Source organism: Trichosurus vulpecula, chromosome 9 (genome assembly GCF_011100635.1).
Source record: "Trichosurus vulpecula isolate mTriVul1 chromosome 9, mTriVul1.pri, whole genome shotgun sequence".
In the NCBI taxonomy this organism is placed as follows: Eukaryota; Metazoa; Chordata; class Mammalia; order Diprotodontia; family Phalangeridae; genus Trichosurus; species Trichosurus vulpecula.
The window spans coordinates 68,981,240-68,999,041 of NC_050581.1; the positions used below are offsets into that span (position 1 = coordinate 68,981,240).

Here is a 17,802-nt window from a genome sequence, read left to right on the forward strand (position 1 = left end):
CCCAGGGCCTAGTACATTAACATATACAAAACAGGTATTAATAATTAGTTGATGAATGAAGGAAATGAATACAGAAGATATTCAAGTGTTTTGTCCATGAATAGACTAGTGTTGGTTCCTGTAGCCTGCTCACCTGCATCCCTATGGTCTCCAAGTTGCAATGGTGCTTTCTCAGTTGAAGATGAAGCTTTCAGAAAATATGGTAATGGATCTGACCAAAAATACACACATCGAGAGTTTAGTCTTGGCTAGATCACATTTTTCTCAGATTAGGGCAAATCTGGAAAGTTGAAGAGAGGAGAAGAAGGAAAGGAAGAGAGAAAAGGAGGGGAAGGAAAAGAAAAAGAGAAGAGTGGGAGAGAAGGTAAGGAAGAAGAGGAGAATAAAAGAATTACAATGAATGGTCAGGTGAGATTAGGTAATACACTTTTACAGAGGATCATTTCTAGTGGCTCTCAGTAGCACAAGAATAGGAGTGTAAAAGGAAAATGGCATGAGTTTGTATTTGTCAAGGCAGGAAAGGACAGGGAGGCAAGGAATTCAAGGGCTATTGAAATAGCTAACTATAGGTTTAAGACTGCAAGGGGAGAAATGTGACATTAGAACAAGGGTACTGTACTAGTCAAATAAAAAATAGTGGAGTGGAATATTCCATCTTTTGAGATATTATCTTGGGAACTCATTAGAGTATGGCTAGAACGTAGATCTTCTTCCAACTCTAGATCTACTGTGTGGTGTACTTGATTCCTTGGGGTGGGGGAAGAGGATCAGTTTATGAAAAAAGACCTTGGGAACAAGGTAGATCTGTAAATGTTAGGAGGTAGTACCAGGGGAATCATCATAGAGGTGTCAGGGAGTCTTACTACTTCAATTTTCCAAGGAGAAAGAGATCTAATGGAATTAAATGGTAGCAAGAACGCTATTGTGACTCCCATTCTATTATAACCTCTTATAGATCTTCAGGACTATTTTTTTTACCTGATAACATTTTCCAGACAAAAGCCTCCTGATTGGCTGTTGGGGAGTCATTCCCAATTAGTCTGAAAGACAAAAGCATAATGATTGGCTGTCAATGAGTCAGGTTTACATCTTATGTTATCTTCAGCACCTTCCCTAGCAGTTCAAACTCAATTTTGTTAAAAGAAGAAAAAGACTGGTCTCCTTTAGATCTAACCAGTCAGCCACATATATTTGAGACATATGACAATTTCATTGCTTCCAAGATAAAGTAAGAACCAAATGGGTATAATTTTGTAGGGAAAACAATGATATAGTAGAGTTATTGGCTTGCTTAGTCATCTTTCAAGACCTCTAGGGGCATTGGGATGAGGACGATGTGGTGGCAGTAGAAAACCAGCAAATCTAGTCTGAAAAGATGTGAGGGAAACAAAGAAAATTGTTCGAGGTAGCCTAAGTGTGCTGCCTATTTACTAGCCCAAAGTGGTACACATTTTCAGTTACCTAACTGCATACCAAAACATACTTCCCCTGTGAATTTTGCTGAGATCAGCTCACTTAGATTGGTGCTTAGATCCTTCCCTGAGACCACTCTTAGTGTTTTGGATTGCAGCATCCCCAAAGTGGAGAGTGAAATGGGTGGAGGTAGAAGTCATGTTAGTCTAGATTGATGTTTCCTAAGCTATGAATGGGTAAAACATTTAAATTCCTTACTGGTCATCCCACTACTTTTGTGAGCTATAATTCAGTAGCTCTCCAAAGTTCAGGACAAAGTACAGACTGAACAGAGTAGGCTTTTAACATAGGTAGATAGATAAATAGTCAGATATTGCAGTGATGGTAAATTCTTTAACTTGAAAAGGCTACAAGCCAAGACCAAAGTGGAGGGAGTGTTGGTGCGTGATTTTCTGCTTGCAGATTGTGCACTTGATGCAGCCTCTGAAGATGAGATACAACAAAATATGGATCAATTCTTTGCTACTTGTGCTAATTTTGCCTAACAATTAATACCAAGAAAACAAAAGTGCTCCATCAGCCACCACCCCACCATCCATACATGGAACCATTGGTTGCAACGAATGGAGAAGTTTTGAATGCTGTGGATAAGTTCACTTACTTTGGTAGTAGAGTCTCCAAGGATGTACACATTGCCAGAGCTAGCTCAGTGTTTGGGAGACTCCAAAGGAAAAGTATGGGAGAGAAGAAGTATTAGACTGAAGGTTTACAGAGCTATTGTGTTGACTTCATTGTTGTATGCCTGTGAAACCTGGACTGTACACCAGTGCCATGCTAGGAAACTGAATCACTTCCATTTCAATCTTGGGAAGATTCTGAAGATCCCCTGATAGGATAAGATACCAGACACTGAAATCCTTTCTCAAACTAAATTGCCAAGCATTCAAAATCTGCTTCAGAGAGCACAACTCTGATGGGCTGGCCACATTGCTTGAATGAAAAATGTATGCTTGCCAAAAGACTAATTTAGGGAGAACTTACACAGGGCGAGCATTCACGTGGTGGTCAGAAGAAGCAATACAAGGACATTCTCAAGGTCTCTCTTAAGAGCTTTTGATTTGGTTGTGTGACATGAGAGACACTGGTACAGGACCGCAAAAACAACACGTGCAAATTTAGAGATTCTACCCCAAATGTTCACATGACCTATGGTAGAACATTCCAAACTCGCATTGATTTGATCATTCACATTCGGACACATTAAAACTTGACTCTAACATACCAATGTCATTTTGGTCCTCTTTGTGTATACGTACAGAAATACATGTGCATGTATATATGCACACATATACATATACACTCATATACCACATATGTACATCTTTATGTGTATTTGGAAACATGTACATGTGTACTGTGTGCATACACGTGAATGTATGTGCAAGTTTGCATATACTTGTACATGCATAAAACTATGAATACAAACACACATTTATGTGCACATACAATGCATGCATATATTGGAGGATTTCAGACTCCTCCAGAAAGAACTCAGTATTATCCCTCATACATGCACACGTTATGATATGTAATTATATAATATTTAACACTTTCAAATGTATTTATACATGTTTACTTATATTACATACATATACATTTATATTTTAGACATACACAAAAGTACATTTACATACACAGACTTGTAGAACTAAGGTAGTAAAAATTTATAGCCTGGTAAAATTTGAGGGAAGAGGAAACTTGTTGGAGGAGGAGGAGAGGTAGTTAGAAAACACTGATCTAAAGGGTCTCTGGCTATAAAGTGTGATATCACCAGGGGTTGGCATTTCTATTCCTATATTCTTTGCTATCTGAGTTATGACAGGTTTTCCTCAGCAGCTAGCCTGGGTTAGTGACTATCACCTTTCCTCACAGAAAGATATCCAACTCCCTTTCTTTTACTCAAAGCTCAGGTGTCTGTGTTTTGTTGTGTTTTCAAAACAATGCTTCTAGGATCTCAAAAAGAAAAAAAAAACCCACAAAACCCCTCAGAACAAAACAAACACACAAACCAAACTCTTATGAGGAGGAAGAGGGCAATTCATAGTTGTTGTAGGAATTCAAAACCCAGAAAGATTGAAAATTGTAGATTTTGTGTTGTCTTTTATGACTTTCTGCCATCAAGCTATCTCTGTCATAAAAAAGCAACCCTCCCAGATGTACAGCTCTGAACATCACTAAGGCAGACACATTATCACAAGAGCTAGAGCACTCCAAAGCTGGAGGGCTCCTAAGGAGACTGGCTTACAACTGAGAGACTGCCAGGGGAGAAGCTACAGAGCTATAAAGTCATGTATTCCCTTTTTGGAAAGGCCACTGTGAAAGGAACTTTTCCATTTCAGGAAGCAAAACATGGTCCAGAGAAGAATCGTTTCTAACACATCCCTTGTTACCACCACACATTACCACCCCACCATTCAGTTTTGGGGGGGGTATAGAGAAGAGGAACCCAAAAGTCTGATATATGCCATACATAAACAGTAACACAATAGCAGTATCAAATTTTTGTCAGGCAATTAAACTTTATGCCAGGCTAATTCAATTTTGCTGCTGTTTTATTAAGTCCTTTGAAAAAAAAAGATGAAGAAACAAAACCGAAATCTGTTCTCTCCAATAAATCACAAGTTTCACAACACAGTTCCTAATACGAGTGCCTTGTTCTGCTATTTTGATATATTTAATATCTAGCCACGAATTTCCAGGGTCATAAATCTACAGTGATAAAATTAATCCTATTGCTGAAGACAAATAAATATTTTATTGAGGTTTTATGAGCTTTTGTTCCCTTTTCGCTTGCAAGTAGCTGTTGTTTAGTGGCACAAAGACATTTTTGCTGCTGAAAAATGTATTAGGAACAATATAGTAATAATAGAATTCCTATCTCTGAAGCTGTTGCTCACTTGCAGAGTAAAAAAAGGAAGTGTATCCCAAAGAAAACTTATAATATTTTGTCAACAGAAAACCTCCCATCCTTATGCTTACCTCAATTTACATTCTGAAATCGCCTGCATTTCAATTATGGCCACTAATTTTAGACTCTGACACATTTTTTCATGTAATCTTTTAGTTTTCAATAAATTCAGCATCTAAGTCTAAGAAAGAAGATGAGGTGCAAGCGTATAGACCACCCACCACACTCAAATTGCCTCGGTTCTCCGCTTTTGTATGCCAAGTAATTTTTCATCTGGGTAGCTATACTAATGCAGGACAAAACTGTAAACAGGAGAGCAGGAAAAGCAGGAAGAAGGAGCTAGCATGGTCCAGCAGAAAGAATGCTGGTTCTGACATTATACAGTCTGAGTTCAGATTGTGCCTCTGGCACTTAATACCTATGTGATCTTGCATAAATCACTAAACTCTCTTGGGCCTCAAGTTTCCTCATCTGCAAAATGAGAAAGTTAGACAAGATGGCCTGTGATTTTCCTTCCAGATTTAATGGAGGAAGATTCTAAGATGAGAGAGATGATAGTTCTACTTATATTTTGACAGTTTCAAATTTCTTTCCCTTTTTTCTTTTTTTTAAATAATACTTTATCCCCACCCAAATTACGCATTACAAACAACATATCTATATTCAACTGAATGTGTATGTTATTCCCTCTTTGGGCCAATTCTGATGAGAGTAAAGTTCAAGTGTTGCCTGATACCACCACCCCATCTTTGCCTCCACTGTAATACTGTAATTGCTCCTTCATGACTCTTTTATGTGAGATAATTTGCCCCAATTCTATCTCCCCTTTCCCTCTTGTCCCAGTGTAATCTTTTTTTTTTTACCTCTTTTGTTATTTTTGAATATCATTTCATTGTAATCATCTCACACCTGCACCCTCTGTCTATGTATATACTCTTTCCAAGATACTTTAAGGTCTTCTTCCATTTTTTTCTGCCTCTTCCTTGTGATATCCTGGTATTTTCTGCCCTCTCTCCAGTTCCAAAACTCAAATTGATAGTAGATAGAGTCTGCAGTCAGAGCTGCAGTTATGGTTAGCATTCATTTTAAAATGCAGACTCCTAGAAAGTAGGGATTATTTCAGTGTTTGAAATTGCATCCCTAGCACAGTGTCAGGAACCCATGTAGCCCAATCATTAGGATTTAATCACTCTGGCAAAACTCCACCTTCAGGAGGCATTAGAATCTTACATTGTGCCTTTGTGATTATATACCTGGTGTTCCTAAAATCTGGACGCATAGGCAAAAATGCATATTTTCAAGAAATGAAATGAATGAAATTTTCAACATTTTATTTAATTGGAATATTGACGAATAACACCTTCAATATGATTTCCATCATTTGTGATGCAAAGGTTGATGTGCTTTGCAAGATTTACGTGAACTCAATGTAATAACTCGGTAACTCCACATTGCCCTCAATTTTAGCACATTCACTCTTGGAATATGAATATGAAATCATATGATATTATTTGAAGTTGAAGATGTTATTTGTTAATATTCCAATTAAATAAAATGTTGTTGAAAGTTTCAATCATTTCATTTCTTGAAAATATACGTTTTTGCTTATGTGTCCGGACTTTAGGAACACCCTTGTAAGATAAATAATAAACATATGTGTATCTATATGGCATAAGTAACAACTACATTTATTCAATCCAGTGGAGAAAGCCAGACAAACTGTGTGTTTCATAAACTAGGATGCCCTAGACTCCCTTGGACCAAATCACCAAATTCCATAGTCATATTATGTTGTATTAGAGAAGGGATTTTTTAAAATCATAAATGAATAAATGAATGAATGAAAAGAAAGCTCTTATGACATGCTTAAGAACTAAATTTGCCTCCTGAAATTGTAATCAGACCACCATGACCACTGATATTAGAAAAGTTGTGTTGAGAGATTTCCCTGTATTTCCATTCATCATTTCTGTGACTTTCTATATAAAAATAATCCTCATTGGTCACTATTCCCCTATGTGTATTATTTCCCTCTATCATTTTTTAAGATCTTTAAGAGCAAGGACTATCTTAAATTTCCTTACAAATGAGTGGAAAAGGGAGAGGTGAAGGGTGGACAGCATAGCAGCAGGGCAAGAATAAAAAAGATAGCTGGGGCTGGCTAGATATGTTGGACCAATGGGCCATGTAAATTTGTGCTCATATATTCCTCATCATCTTAGTCCCCAAATGTTCCATAGGTAGGAGGATTTAGTTACTCAAGGCAAAAAGTCTGGTGGTCTAGAAGTTTCAGCATCAAAAAAAATAGGAAGAAGGTAATTGGGATGGATTCAAAAGTGCATAAAAATCCTAAATCTAAGACACTGAAAAGAAGAATTGATAGCTTGAACCATAACATTAATTATAAGAAATCTATTTGAAGCAGAAGGAAGTAGTTGAGAGTTCAGCTACACAATGGGATAATATCTACTCCTTTCATTCAAACTATATCTCTGTGGTAGTCTACAGCTCATTAGGCACATATGTGCCTGATTCAATTCTATCCAATGTGTGAAGGATGGACTGGAGTGGGGAGAAGCTTGAGGCACAGAAAACAATTATTGTAATAACTAATATTATATATACATATATGTAACAATTATTATACTAATAAAAAGTAATAACTAGTTGGGTGGTGAAGAGGGCCTGAATTTAAGTTGTGGCTATTTGGGTAGAGTGGAGCTGGAGATGTTATAGAAGCAGAAATTTGAGGAGTTCATAGTTGATTAGATATGTGACATAGATATTGGGTAAATAGCAAAGATCCAGGCCATCTGACTCCAAATCCAGTGCTCCAGAATGCCGTGCTTCCTTTTCTGAATAGCTCTTAGCAAAGAATTTCATATCAAGGAGGTCAAAAGGAGAGTCTAAGACAGGCCTGCACAACCTGCAGCCTGCCCACAGCCCACTTGCAGCACACCAAAGGATTTCCTTTACATTTTCCTCAACATTTCCTCTACGTTTTTTGCAGGCCTCCTAAAATCCTTTGGCAAGCCATAGATTATACAGGCCTGTTACGTCACAATTTTTAATTATGATGACAGGAGGAATGATGGTATCATTGGAAATAAAACAGAAAAATTAGGAAGAGAGAAAGGTTTTATGGAGGTTGCAGGAAACTTGATTTCAGCTATGAATATATTGACTTTGAGGTGACAGTAGCATATCCAATAGTAATATCTAGCAGATAACTGGAAATGTAGCACTGAAGCTCAGGGGAGAAGTTGCTGTAGCAGACAGGTTTGGGAGGCATCTGCATAGAAGTCATATTTGAAACCTCAGAAGTGGATAAGATTGCTAGTGAGATGGAGAATGAAAAGAGAAATATCCTGAGTATAGAACCTTGTGAGGTGTCCATGGTTAGGAGATGTGATAAGGAAGAATGAAGGATGTTAACAAAAAGAGTCAAAGGTACAAGGTAAACCAGGAGAGAACGCTGCCATGGAACAAAATTGAAGACAGATTATAAAGAAAATGGGGGTAGTCAACAGAAATAAAGTTTGAAGTGAGATCAAGGAGGTTGAAGTCTGAGAAGATGTCATTGGATTTGATTATTAGGAAGTCACTAGTAACCTTTTAGAGTGAAATTTCCACAAGACTGTGGACATGGAAGTCTGATTACAAGACACTGAGGAGTGAGTAGGTGATAAAATAAAGCTGGTAAACAAAGATGACTCTTTCCAGAATTTTGACAGGGAATGGGAGATGTGAGCTGTAAGGTAGCAGAGTCAAGGGAAAGTTGTTTTAGGGTAGGCAAAACACAGTTCTTGGTGATATCATCCATTTTTGGACTTTAGCTATCACTTTTATGAGACTGACTTTTAAATATATACCTCAGCCCTGACTTCTCTTCTAAGCTACAGACCTGTGTTTCAAATTATCCACTAGATCTCTCCCATTGGGTGGCTTTTCTTTTTGAAACAACATGTATAAAAGCAAAACTATCTTCTTTCTAAAACCTGCCCTTACTCTTCAAATCCCTATTTCTGTTAATGACACACCTACTCTATTCATCCATAACTGAAACTCTGAAGCCATCTTTGATTGCTGCATCTATTCTTTACCTTTCACATTCAATCAATTGCTAAATTCCAACATTTCTAATTTTGCAACAAGTTTGTCCAATTTTCTCCATTTCCACTGCTGCACCCTACTTGAGACCTTCATTACCTCTGTCTTTGGTGAGTGAAATATTTATTTTTATTTTACCAGTATTTTGTCCCCTTTCCAATTCCTCCTACAGACTCTATCACATGACTATCACATCTGACCCATCCCTTCCACTTACAAATCACATACCCTGCTAAAAAAAAAAAAACCCTTTACTGACTTCTGTTACATTATTGCATTGAGTCCTTTTAAATTTGGTACATAAAACTCATATCAGAGATATTTTATGGTAACATAACACAATTAACATTCTCCCAATCAACAGATATGAATATCCTAGCTGCATTGATTTTGTTAGTGCAAAAGCTTTTCAATTTCATATAATTCGTACTATCTATTTTATCTTTGGTGTTCATCTCTATTTTTTCCTAGTTAAGCACTTTTCCCCTAGCCAGACACCTGATCTGCTTCTCTTAGATTTTTTAATAGTATGAACTGTAACATTCATGTCACATAATCATTTTGAGCTTATTGTAGTGGCCATAGTTTAAGACATTGATCCAAAACTATTTTTTGTTAAATTTCTTTCCAGTTTCCACAGTAGTTCCCATCAGATGAGGGATGTATTGCAAAGTAATTTATGTTGTTATGCTTATCAAACACTTGGTTAGTGAATTTGCTTCTGAAAACTCGCTTATCGAGTCTGTTCCACTGATTTTCCTTTCTATTTTTAACCAGTATGATAATGATGATGATTATATTATAATTTGTGATCTAAAAGTGATATTCTCACTCATTGCTATTTTCTCTTACTTTCCCTGAGATTCTTGACATTTTGTTTCTTCCAATAAATTTCAAGTTTCTCACTGACAAAGGAAAAAATGTAGTTTGGCCAAGATATCTGAGATAATGCTTGAATATAGGTTGTACTGATTCTGAGGCTGGTTCTCTATCCGCTACACTATGATGCTTCTTACATATTTATGCCATACAAACTCTCAACTTCTTAATCTGTAAAATGAGGTTAATAATAGAACCTACCTCATAGGTTTGTTGTGAGAATCAAATGAATAAATATATGTAAAGTACTTTGCAAACCTTAAAGGATTATATAAGTGATCATAATAATGACAATAGAAGTAGGTAATACATAATTATATTACATAGTTGATTATGTAATGTGCATAATCATATATATGTATATATATATATATATATGTATGTAGTGATATTATTATTATTACAGAGTTACTTATATAATACAGGTAGACCTAGGTAGGTGTGGTAAAACCTGTAATTCCAGCTCCCAAGGAGGCTGAACTTGAGGCTTGAGTTCTGGGCTTCAGTAGGCATAAAGCCAGTCGGGTGTCCACATCAAGCCTAGCATGAATATAGTGGGAAGGAAGGATGGAGGTAGGGGTGGTGTCAGGCTGCTTAAGGAAGGGCAAAGCAGCACATGGCAGAAATGAAACATATAAGAGCTTCTGCATCTGGGCCCAACCTCTGTATTTTTGGCATATACAACATAAGAAGACCTGTTATTAAAAAAAAAGTAATGGGAGCACATCCCATAGAGCATATGTGGAGCTAAGCTAAGCTTACCTGTCTACTTTCAGGGATGTGTATTGAGTTCTGAAGGACTTTGAAATGTCACAGAGATTCCTTGCTCCTGTTATGGCAGTGGAGGGAGGGTACTGGCTACTGATCCAGGAAGAGCTACTTATCTTCAATCTCTTCTCCTCAACACCTGAATATATAGCTTAGAATCAATAGTGACTGCTTGCACTTGGCATCTAGCACATGTGCTACTAGGTAAACCTGAGACTGGATATCCAGGCCCTGGCTATCTCCTTTGTTTTATGTTTCCCTGTGCATAGGTGACCAAACAGTTATCCTGAGATTGACACCTCCAGACTTAGAGACAACTTCATGAATCTGAAAGGTCTGGGACTCCTAAGTTATGTCAGTAAGGCAAGATTCATGACCTGGAGGATGACCATGAACATGCCTATATGGTTCAGAATCACAAAGTATGAAAAATTCTCTGGGTAGAAGGCAGAGGAAGTATAACATTTATTTAGGCACCAAAGAATCAGATCCCAGAACTAGTAATTCCAGTTCGATATCGCAGTAATTGTATTCCAGAACCAGTAAGCCCACGTCAATGTAGCAACAAAGAGATTAAAACACAGTATTACAGCAAAGAGCCAAGACATCCTGTAACCTTCCCCCCCTGCTAGGGGCTTCCCATAAACACTCACTCATGAATCCTGTGTTCTCTCCCTCCTCAGTCCTCTGGTCTGCAGCTCTCTGGTCTCCACTCTCCCATCAGCACTCTCTTCTGCAGCTCTGTGGACTTGGAGTGCCTACTCCTTCTCCTTGGGCTGAATTCTGAAGTCTTGCTTCTCTTCTGACTTCTGAATTCTCAGTTCTCAATAACTACCTTCTGGGTGTATATGTTCTTTTTAGGGCCCGAGGGCTTCATGGCCAATAGGCCAAAGAGCGTGGAAAAGATCTTTAATCACTGATTGGCATCACAAAAGTATGGGCCTGCCTCTCTTAACTGGCCCCACCTGAAGCCTATTGAATGGGTGGGAAAGATCTCCTATCACTTGATCACCACATAGGTCTCTTTGTCAGTGCCAGTTGTACTGTGGGAGATGATCCCTGCAGTGACCAATATGCTTATTGGAGAAAATGACCACCAATAAGAGAAAGGGCATAAAACATTCTCTGATTTGCCAGAAATGGGACTTGAAGAAGCTGTTCAGATCATGCAGAGTGAAAGTGGCTGTCCAGAAGACTCTTAAAATATCATGTTGCATTGTTTTTAAGAACTGACCTCCTGGAAGAGTATAATGGGAATTAGGCCTTAAAGTATGATGTTTGTAAATGAATGCCGTGAAGTTTTTGTTTTGTTTTGTTTGTATTTTAATCATTTTAAATAATGATAATATATAAAAATATAAATACATAAAATATACAAAAAATCATATAGATATAGATATATAGAGATATAATAGCTATCCTGTACCTTATCTACATTGTACACTGAATATTCTCTTTTGGGGAGACCATAGACATGAGCCAAATCTAATTTTGTATTCTATTAGCAAGATGGCTTTACAAGGAGCTAGGTGTCTCTGGCACTAGGAGTACAAATTCAAAAACAATGAAAAAGGGAGCCTGAACCCTCTCTTTAGAAAATATGCTTTCTCAGGACTGAAGATCTGAGCCCAAAGCTATACAAGAATGGTACCTTAGTGGGAGAGAGCATTCTTAACACTTAGGGCCTAGTGGGATTTGTTTTTATGCCTAATTAGATGGTGATTACATGAGGAAATGTGATGGGAGTAACACAACTTGACTATTGACCATGTGTCTTCCTGATTATCTGAGGAGTGAGCCTGAGGTTAAACTGAACAGTGAACTCCATTAATATGTTTGACTAGGTTAATACAGTGAAGGTTAGGGGATAGGGCATGGATGTTCTAAAAAGAAAGATGTCATTCTTTTTTTTTTTAGGTCAAAGTGGAGCAGGTTGTTCCAGTTCTCTGGAGGGCAAAGGAGAAGGAAGGAAGGAAGGGAGGAAGGAAGGAAGGAAGGAAGAAAGAAAGAAAGAAAGAAAGAAAGAAAGAAAGAAAGAAAGAAAGAAAGAAAGAAAGGAAGGAAGGAAGGAAGGAAGGAAAGAGAGACAGAGAAGAGGGGGGAGGGAGGGAGGAAGGAAGGAAGAAAGAAAGAAAGAGAGAGAGAAAGAAAGGAAGAGTAAAACAATGGATAAATTAAACTCAGAAAAAAAACACAGAATAGTTTAGAAGCTTGGGAATGTCTGTCTGCTAGGTAGAATTCTTTCAGGTGAGCTTTCAATTTCTTTAATCTTAAAATTATATCATTACTTTTTTTCCTTTATGAATAAACTTCTGAGGAAGAGTGTGTTTGTAGTCTGGAGTATATAGAAAAAGACAAATGAGGAGAAAGAAGGATTAGAAGCAGGAGCCAGAGAACCTTGGAATGGTGGCAGCAAGGCCATGACAATGTAGGTAGAATAAGGATTTTTCAGGGTTGAGTTGCATGGAGCTGGAGGTTGCGTTTAGTTGTAGCAAGAAAAATCTCTGAGCCAAGGACATGGTTCCCCTGGATTAACTCAGAAAACGAGAAAAGGGTGATTGAAGTTCTCAGCAGGATAATACCTTGTGCCTGAGTAAGGGACCCAGAATAATCTCTTATACCAAACTGCCCAGCTCATTTCATTGATGCCTCAGGGGTCTGATTTCCCAAATTCTTTGTGGACTTCAATAATGAAAGAGAATATTAGGCCATCAAATATGCGAAGGAAACCAAGAGGAAGTTTGGAATTTTAAATTTCCTTGACATGGACAAATGATCAGTTAAAAATGGAATGAGGTTCAAAAGGGAAAAACCAGTAAAAGGAAAACTAAAAAGGAAAGCAAACTACTGATATCCATTGTAGAGAAGGGTTAATTGGCTCTTCAGAGCAGTCAAATGTATCATAGCCAAGAAGGCCTAACAGTTTGCACTGCTATTTGAAAAGTTTAACAAGACATTCCATGTTTTAATTAGTCCTCAAGAAATATTAACTTTCAGAGAAAGAAATCAAAGCTATCTATAGTCTTGTGAAAACAATGCTCTTAATCAATGAGAAATACAAATTAAAATAACTCCTAAGTACCACCTCACACCTATCAGATTGGCTAATATGACAGAAAAGGAAAATGATAAATACTGGAGAGAATGTGGGAAAAATTAGGAAACTAATGCACTGTTAGTGGAATTCTCAACTGATCCAACCATTCTGGAGAGCAATTTGGAATTATGCCCAAAGGGCTATAAAACTCGGCATACCCTTTGATCCAGCAATAACACTACCAGGTCAGTATCCCAAAGAGATCATAAAAAGGGAAAAGGACCTACATGTACAAAAATATTTATAGCAGCTCTTTCGTGGTGGCAAAGAATTGGAAGCTGAGGGGATGCCAATCAGTTGAGGAATGGCTGAACAAAGTTATGGTAAATGAATGTAATGGAATACTATTGTACAATGAGAAATGATAAGAAGACAAGAAGATTTCAGAAAAACCTGGAAAGACTTACATTAACTGATGCAAAGTGGACTGAGCAGAACCAGGAGAACATTGTACACAGTAACAGCAACATTTTGTTGTGATTGACTGTGAATGACTTACCTCTCCTCAGCAATACAATGATCCAACAATTCCAAAGGAAGAATGGATGGGATGATGGAAAATGCTATCTCCAGATATAGAAATGGTGGAGTCTGAATGTGGATTGAAGCATGCTATTTTCATTATCTTTATTTTTCATAGTTTTTTTGTTCCCTTTTTGGTCTATTTCTTCTTTCACAGCATGACTAATATGGAAACATGTTTTAAATGATTGCATACACACATATGTGTGTGCATACACACACACACACAAATATATATATATATATATATATTATATATATATATATATATATATATATCCTATATAAAATTGCCACCCTATGAATTGGGAAAGGGATGGGAGAGGAGAGGAAGGGAAAGAGAAATTTTTATTTTTAATGAATGTTTAAAATTGTCTTTACAAGTAATTGGAAAAATAAAATAGTATTCAAAAAAAAGAAATATTAGCTTTTCTACCAAACTGCTTTCTTTAGCTGTTTTTCAGTTGTGTCCAACTCTTTGAGACCTCTTTTGGGGTTTTCCTGGCAAAGATATTGCAAAGGTTTGCCATTTTCTTCTACAGCTCATTTTACAGATGAAGAATCTGAATGAAACAAAATCAAATGGTTTGCCCAAGGTCTCACATCCGGTAAGTGTCTGTAGCTGTATTTGAACTCAGGAATCGGAGGCTTCCTGACTCCAGGCCCAGCACTCTATCCACTAAACCACCTAGGAGCCAAACTGTACTACTCTCCATAATATGTTTTAATCGTGTGCCTTCCTGTCTCTATGCCCTATGACTAAAATGAATTTCCCCTAATTCCTATGACTGATGCTTCTCCAGCCCTTCAAACACCAACTCAGATGCCTCTTCCATGAAACCTGCCCTAACTATACTCCCTCAACCAAGTGAAAATCACTTTCTTTGCCTGACCAGGGGTGGGCAATCTGTGGCCTCAAGGCCATATATGCCCTTCTAGGTTCTTGGGCGTGGCCTTTTGACTGAGTCCAAGTTTTACAGAACAAATCCTTTCATTAAGGGGGTTTGTTCTGTGAAGTTTGGATTCAGTCAAAGGGATGCTTTTGAGGCCCTAGAGGGCCACATGTGGTTTCAAGGCCTCAGGTTCCTCACCTTATTTCATTCTCCTTTGTATCACAGTTACTTATACACTTTTTCCTCCTGCTTCATTGTGAACATCTCAAGACAAGTGCCTCTGCTATATGTCTTTGTAGCCTAGCACTCATCATAATACCTTGTATAAAGTGGTCATTTAAGAAATGTTTGTTGAAAAAAAAATGAATGGATGGATGAATGGATACATGTTTCCAGTAGAAATCAACAAAAATAGTTTAAAAAGTATGTGCTGATGCATAAGTGAAAAGTTTTGAAACATTTTAATTTAGATGATCGAAAAACATGGTGAAAAAGGAAAATTTTGTTTTAGCATATGATGATATTCTAAAAAAGGGAGGACTTTCTCTTAAACTATATCAAGAGACACAAATTAGGTGGTTTTCAAAAATTAATTCAAAAGAACTTAATAAGCATCCATTTTGTATCAGATTACATGGCAGGTGCTAGGGACGTTACAATATTAAAAATGAAAACAACTCCTTTCCTCAAAGACCTAGCATTCTACTCATTGGGGAAAAAAGAGATTTCTTTTCTTCCTATCAGTGTCTTTCTGCATTACCTCAAGCAAATCATTTAAGATTTCGGTGCTTTAGTGTCTCCATTTACATAATAGGATGTCACATACTTTAAGAAACCTCACAGTATGCAATGAAGTAATGAAATAATATATATTGAATTACTATAAATCTAGACAATATCCCTCTTGCCCCCAATATTGGTGTTATTTTTCAGCATATACAATTGTGGGGGCAAGGACAGGAGGCAGTGTCAGGCTAAGGGGCAGAGTGCTGCCACTGGAAGCATGAAATAAGGAATGGCTGATCCAAACCATACTTCAGATATTTACTACTTTTATGACCCTGGGAAAATCACTTAATCTCTATGTGCCTCAGGCAATTTTCCAGGATTTAACTACTAAATCAGAAATAGAATATGAAGGGAGTTCTCATGTTCCTGCTCCTGGTATTTATTAAATATGTATATATGCATTTATGTGTGTATATGTATGTATACGCAAGAGGTAACTCAGTGGACAGAGTGCTAGACCTGAATTCAAATCTGACCTCAGACATTTTCTTGGCCAAGTCACCTAACTTCTGTTTGCCTTAATCTACTGGAGAAGGAAATGGTAAGCCACTCCAGTATCTTTGCCAAAAAATCTATGGAGGGTGTGGTCCATGGGGTCATAAAGAGTTGGATATGACTGAGCAACAGCAACATTGAACAGACAGGGTATTCTAAAAGTCTTAATCCACTAAAGATTAAAATTGCATTAAAATTTTTGGGCACTCTGTGTGTGTGTGTGTGTGTGTGTTTGTGCTCACATGCTTGTGTGCAGGTGGGTGTGGGTGTGTGGGTAGGTGTGGGTGTCAGTGTGTGAGGGGGATGTACATTTAAATTCACAAAAGTTTATATTTCACAATAGAACTATAAGCGTAACTCTGGTTAAACAGTTACTCTTTCTTATCTACAAATAGAACATATTATATTATTCCCAATATAAGCTGTACTTGAATTTAGGGCCATACCACTGAAATAAAATCTCTCTGAAATAGAAACACTCATAATTAAGAAGACCTGGGTTTAAATTTTGCCTCTAATGCCAACTGAGTATTTGATCATTAGCAAGTTACTTAATATTCCAGTGTCTCACACAAATCTATAAAAGTTGTGGATAGGGTGGAGCCAAGATGTTGGAATAAAACAGGGACTGTCTTGAGCTCTGCCTCAAACACCTCCAAATACCCATAAAAATGACTCAAAACAAATTCTAGAGCAGTAGAACCCACAAAAAGACAAAGCAAAACAGATTTCCAGCCCAAGACAACCTAGAAGGTCAACAGGAAAGGTCTATCACACCAGGTGGCGCAAAGAGCACAGTTCTGCATGGGCCATGCTTGCACAGACAGGCTGGAGCAGGCCTCAGGGGACTGAATCACTGGTAACTGTGGCAGTTTCTAGACTTCTCAGCCCACAGGCACCAAAGACAACTTAGAAGTTCAGAACAAAAGCTCTGTTAGACGTGGGTGAGAAAGGAGCATGATCAGGGCCCTGGGGCTGTGGAAGTAGAGATGGTTGTATCAGCAGAGGTTGCTTCTGGAACTCTCAGCCCACAGATGGGTGGGGGGTTCAAGTGACAGATCAGAGGTAGATTGCAGAGATCTCTTTGGTGGCACTGAGGCAGGATTCTCTTGCTTTGTGCTTGGATCTGGGTTGCAGTCCTGGGTGGAGGTCCTGGGGCAAGGAAGAGCCTATGGCAGAGCTTGTGGTGGCAATGGAAAAGGAATCCTCCTCACAGTTCCAAGGCAGAAATGAGTACTTATCACTCACAGACCAGAGCACAGTCCAGAAGAGAAGTAAACACCTCTCCTTTGATCATACAGCCTTGGAAGAACTGAACATTTACAAGTCCCTAGAAAAATCTCTGAAAACAGCTGCACAAAACCACTGAAGCTTGAGACAGTATACCCTTCACACTGAAAGCAGAAACCTACCTTAACAAAGAGCTCAAAAGTCAAGTAATTGGTTGGGAAAATGAGCAAACAGCAGAAAAAAAGACAATAGAAGCTTACTTTGGTGACAAGATCAAAATATACACTCAGAAAACAACAAAGTCAAAGCTCCTACATCCAAAGCCTCGAAGAAAAATATGAATTCATCATAGGCCATGGAAGAGCTCAAAAAGGATTTTGAAAATCAAGTAAGAGAAGTAGAGGAAAAATTGGGAAGAGAAATGAGAGTGACACAAGAAAATCGTGAAAAATGAATCAACAGCTTGCTAAAAGAGACCCCAAAAAATACAGAAGAAAATGACATCTTAAAAAATAAACAAACCCAATTGGCAAAAGAGGTGCAAAATGCCAATGAGGAGAAGAATGACTTAAAAAGCAGAGCTGGCCAAATTGAAAAGGAGGTCCAAAAGCTCACTGAAGAAAATAATTCCTTAAAAA

The 17,802-nt window shown here is 37.8% G+C and overlaps 1 long non-coding RNA gene across 1 annotated transcript in view; it reads right to left on the reverse strand.

The window, feature by feature from the left end:
- LOC118831760 overlaps positions 1–17,802 on the reverse strand; it is a 42,547-nt gene that overhangs the window by 19,980 nt on the left and 4,765 nt on the right. The window contains exon 3 of the long non-coding RNA XR_005009153.1: positions 979–1,040. This is a non-coding gene — a long non-coding RNA (uncharacterized LOC118831760). The remainder of the gene's footprint in view (positions 1–978; positions 1,041–17,802) is intronic.